We start from the raw sequence: 6,000 nt of genomic DNA, 5'->3' as shown, positions 1-6,000 counted from the left end.
AATTAGGTTCTGGAGATCTCATTTTGACTCTGCCGTGAATGGACCTCAGCAAAGGCCTACATCATACAAGTTGGAATCTCCATCTATTTCTTAGTTGAGAGAAGACATTAGCCCTGAAACATGATTGCAGAGCTTAGAACTTCCTTACTCTGCTGCCTTCAGAGAGCTGCACAAGCTCTTTTAGTTAGTGATCAAGTCAGAGTCTAAACAAACCTGCCGGAAACTCCCTGCTGCCATGCTCAGTCCTCTCTTCTCTCTCGGTTCTGCCTTTCACCTCCATCCTAGATTTTAAAACTCTAACACACACACACACACACATGAGTGGGGAGTGGGTAGAAGTTAAACAGTGGATTCGGAATCAATAATAATAATTGATAATGCCTGTATAATGTATATGTTAGACATCGTGTGTTATTTATATTAACTAATTTAATCCTTACAATAACAATAAAATAAAATAATAAAATATCATGAGGTAGATACTACTAGGATCCCTGTCTACAGATGAGGAAACTGAAGCACAGTGATTTGAACAAGGTCATACAGCGAGTATGTAGCTGAGCTCAGATTTTTGTGTAAGAAACCTAGGTCCCAAATCCTGCTTTTTATATCACCATATCTTCCTGTTTCTTTAATCAAATGACTGGAATTCATGTCCTGACTCACCAGGTAGTGACTGGGAGAGACACCAAACATCTCAGAGCCTGGGTGTCCTCCTGTGAAATGGGCATAGGATGCCATCCACACTGAAGTGCTGTGGTGATGAAATGAGATGATATATGTGAAGTTCCTGATCTGTAATAAACACCCAGAGACTTATGACGTTATTATTTTTAAGTACATTATAATTCCACGAAAGTCTGTACAACGACTTTGACAAAATATTTAACTATCATTTAAAAATGCAAAGACAAGGCTCTCACCTCTTGAAACATTTTTGGGGCCATTTCTTGTGTTGCAGCATTTTGTGGTTAACGGAGGTTGTGCAGCTTATCAAAGAGTTCTGATCTCTACCTTTTCATCAAGTTGTTCTGGACACTTAATGACTCTACACCAGGTGTCTGCTCGTTGTGGAGTCCATGGCAGTGAGTTTGAGGAAATATTCTCGGCAGTTCCCTGTCACTGTGGTGGAACAGCAACTGAGGTTGGTTGGGTTCAGAGTAACTCACCATTATGCTCCAATACAGAACATCATGGGACTCTGGGTGTAGAATTTAGAAGTGGGATTGCCTGCTTGTTTGATTCCATGAGCCGGCTTCTGAGGAATGGCTGTGGTGTAGAATTTTATGCCAACAACAAGAATAAAGTTATAAGCACATCTTGATCCACATTTTCAGTTACGTGCTCACTACTTGTTCGTTTTGATTCTGCAGAGTAAGAATTCTAAGAAAAATAAAAATAGATTCCTCACATACCTCAAAGTATACATGGAAATAGAAACACTTTTCTTGGGTAACTGTCTGTACAATGTTTAACAAGTTCCTGTGTTTATTCATGCAAAATATACACTTGCTGGTTTTCTTCAATTTCCTCTTTTTTTAAAGACATTAGTTAACTTTATTCTCAACTCTTTCCCTGATCTCCCACTTCTTGTGTTTTAGAACTGTACAGATCTGGGTATATCCGGACTCAGCTGCATGTCTGGTTCTACTATTGGCTGTGACTTTGTGAACCAGTTACTTATCTCTATGAGCCTAGATTTTCTTACCTGTAAATTGAAAATAATAATGCTTAACTCATGAGATTGATAGGAGGGTTATATGAGATAATGTACATAAAGCATTTTGCAAAATGACAAATTTCTAGTAGGTACAGGGATAGGGAACATAGCATATAAAAGATGAAATACATAGGCATGAAAAAACAAGAGACTAGAACAAAGGAAAGGAGCAGAAAGTATAGGAAATAAGCAAGTGTTATAGAGATAAAAGAAACAGATTTTGTTATGCAAAAAAGATATAAGTTCAGAGTTCAAATTTAAGATTTTGTCATTTACCAAAAACTGCATAGACAGAAACAGAAACTGGACTACGACCATACCTAAGTTATTTAACAATCAAAATCACAGATTTTCTTTTATCTATATCTCAGACATCTCAGATATCTGCTCCCTCCAGGAATCTTGCCTTGATGTCATCATGGGAGGAGGATCCGCAAGGAAGTCAGGTAGAAGAGTAGAGACCTTTGATACTTACCAAGGGAGGAGAAGGTAGACATGTTAGCCAATTTAGAAGGGCTATTTGAATAAGTATAGTAAACTTTTGAAAGGACATGATGTTTGTCTAGTAAGGATCTATCTTTTTTTAGGAACTAATTTGCTTTAACTATTGTCATACGGTGTTATTATATTACTATGAAGGGGCATTTTTTATCATAAGGATAGATGGGTAGGTATTGTTCTAAAGAAGTACTAATATCCATTCTCTATCCAGCATGTATTACACTGTGTATTGTGGATAAACAGGTGAATAAAATATAAATCTTTACATGGAAAGCTGTTTAGGTTAATTAAATGATTGTTCTAATCAAACCAATCCCAAACTTGGTTGCTTAAAACAGTAGCAAATATTTATCATTTTTCTTAATTCTGTAGGTGACCTGGTTGTTCTTCTGCTGATTTTGGTTGACGTCTCTTACATAATTGCAGTAAAATGGTAGCTACAGCTGGAATCATCTGAAGGCTTACTTGGGATGACTTTTTTTTTCTATATAATTTCCAAGGCTTTTTCCTTTTCACATAGACATGTCCATTTATCAGGTAACTAATTTTTCTACACAAGACAAAAATCAGCTTTCAAGAGGGAAGAAGTAGAGGCTGTTTGTACTCTTAGAGAATAAGCCCAGAACTGACACAGAATCATTTCCACTACATTCTATTTGTTACTCTAAATCAAAAGCAAAGGTGCATTGGGAAACCAGCTCTTCAAACAAAGAAAACCTACTACTGATTGTAATATTTGCTGATTTTCCTCATGTAAATATTCTCACTTTGGTTATTTTGAAGCTACTAACATGACATCACTGAACACAGAATTAGAAAGAGATGTGTATAATTGGCTCTCGGGAGCTGGTATGATCTGGCTACAGCACTTCACTGGCATATAGTAACCAAGATTTAATGTGAGAGAATACTAGGCAAAGACAAGCACACAAGAAGATGTGGTTCATTGAGGGCTATCTTTAGAGACTACCATAAAAGTAAAAAGTCAAATGCGAAAGAAAGCTTCATAAATAAATCATGACATTATTAGTTTTCAGCAAGATAAAGTAAAATATCATAGTAAATGTATGATCAGAGAGCTACAGAAGCACAGAGAAAATGGCTGACTCTGCCAGGGAATGTCAATGAAGATTTATAGTAGAGACGATGATTAAATTGGGACTTAAAGAATAAGTAGGAAGAAGTTCACCAGGTAGAAAAGGGAACAAAGACATCCAGTTAAAGGGGACAACATATGCAAGTTTAAGGATTGTTACAATAAAATGATTTAGAGACTTGAAAAACATTTTCTTTCTCAGGTGACTGGAGTGAAAATGCATCTTAGCCATTCATATATTCTGTCCTATTGTTTGTGTCAACCAATCCCTAATATTTTGATATCTAAATTATATCCACCCCTCCCCCCCCGCCAAATTTTTATACATAGATGTGACAAGATTCTTTGTCAGATCATGTGGTTCAACTTTTGAAAGGAAATCTGGTCTGTGTAAGCAGAAGATCCCTAGATGTTAGAAACGGAAGCGGAGGCTAGCATTGTCTCCGGTGGTTTGATTATGAAGATTCTTGAATTCACTTTAAGGAGTCTAAATTTTATCTTGTAGGCGGTCAGAATCCATTGGACAATTTTTTTAAAAGGGTGGCATGAGTATATTAGTTTCCTATGGTTGCTGTAAAACGTTACCACACACCAAATGTCTTAAGACAACTCAAATTTGTTATCTTACAGCCTTGAAGGTCAAAAGTCCAAAATCAAGGTGTCAGGGCTACACTCCTTCTGGAGGTTCTAGGGAAGAATCTGTTTTCTTGCCCTTTTCAATTTCTAGAGTCCACCTGCATTCTGTAGTTCATGACCACTTCTTCACATCACTCCAACCTCTTGTTTCTGTTATTACATATTCTAGAACTTTGATCCTCTTACCTTTCTCCTATAAGGGACCCTTGTGATTACATTGGACCCATGCAGGAATAAAGAAACCTCTCTCTGTATTAAGATTCTTAACTCAATTACATCTGCAAAGTCCCTTTTCCTTGGAAAGTAACGGATATACAAGTTTTAGGAATTAGGATGTGGGCATCTTTGGAGAAGCCATTATTCAGCCTACCAAACATGATCAGATTTGTGTTTTAGAAGTATCACTCTGAAGATCACATATTGAGTCAAGAATGTGATACAGTTTAAGAAAATAAAGTATAGACCATAGCAATAGTCCAGGTACATCTTTGAAGTAAAACATGACAATGAGGAGAGACAGGTATATATAAATTCTAAAGATATCTGGAAATTGGGATCAACAAAGATTTCATGACCAGTAAGAACTAGGGAGTAAAAGAGAGAAAAGTATCAAGGTTGACTTCCCTGTGATATAATTATACCACAAGGAATACCTAAGAATTTAGAGGGGGAGGGGACAATTATCTCAGTTTGGACCATGTTGTTTGAGTAGTCCTTGGAACATTGCGGTGAGGTCAGATGCCATTAGAATTCAGACCTGGACCTTATTCAGACCATAAGAAAGAGATCGTCTATGGAGAACATATTGTGTAGAAAGAGATGTTCAAAACTAGAACCCTCGAGACTCTAACATTTGAGAAGAATAGCCAGCTAAGTAGGAAGAAAAAGGAAGAAAGAGAGTGCCACTGATGTCAAGAGATAAGAGGATATCAAGAAAGAAGGACTTAGCAATGGTGTCAAGTGAAATAAATCCTGAAGTCCATTGGACCATGCAAGCAGAAAGTAATATTAGATTTTATTAAGAGAAATTTTATAGGGCCTGTGAAATTTGGAGCAGATGAAAGCATTGAGGGTGAGTGAGAAATAAGAAAAAAAAAATGAATGCAGGCTATTATTTCATGAAGTTTGACTATAAATAAAATAAAGAAATTGTGTAGTCACTAGAGAGAGAAGCCTGTTTCCCCCAATAATGATAGTGGCTTTCACATTTTATAATTTAAGGGAAAGAGTCCCTGGAGAGGAAGACAATGAAGATAAATATATAAGAAGGTTATGGAGAGAGATCAGGTAGAGAAGATGGATCAATAACACATGTTCAAGTGTTAAGTTTATAGACGGAATTGGAGAAGGAGGTGCATATATGATAAATGAACATGTATATAGATACATTACAGGGCAATATGGCAAAGATGAGGAAACTTAAGCTTGACAGACTCTGTGTCTTCCTTGATGTAGATGGCATGAGCATCTCCCTCAATTCAGGAATCCAAATCTGAGCTCACAAGTTCTGTCTGGAATACGTATGAACAGGTTTGGGTCCAAGTCCCATCACTTCCCAGCTAGGTGACTTCAGATGTTTCTTAACTGTTCTCAATCTCAGTTTCCATACCTGCAAAATGTGGATGCTAAGACTATTTATCCCAACATGGCCTTATTATAAAGATCCACTTAGATAACCTATGTAATGTGCTTAAATAAATGTTGGGCATTATTATTATCGGCACAAACTTGACTTTCTTTTGTCTTTCCTTTTCACTTTCATAAACATTTTTAAATGCCTGTTTGATTCATTTCTTCAGCATTTTGCAATTTCCTTCCAATAGAAAGATTTTTAAAGTTTTAATATTTATTAGCGTGCTCTTTGGATATATCTGTTCTTCAACCACAACATAATTTATTTAAAGAATTTAATCCATAAATATCATTTTAGCTCAACATACAAAAGTATATTAGGCTCACGGGAAAGCCATAATATTTTAGGATTAAAATTCTATATTAAATCTAGATCTGATAGAACATTATATTTTATATAATGTTCGAACATGGA

Source organism: Pteropus vampyrus, unplaced genomic scaffold, assembly GCF_000151845.1.
Source record: "Pteropus vampyrus isolate Shadow unplaced genomic scaffold, Pvam_2.0 Scaffold9, whole genome shotgun sequence".
Lineage (NCBI taxonomy): Eukaryota > Metazoa > Chordata > Mammalia > Chiroptera > Pteropodidae > Pteropus > Pteropus vampyrus.
The sequence above is the reverse complement of the archived record's forward strand: the minus strand, read 5'-3'. Positions refer to the sequence as shown.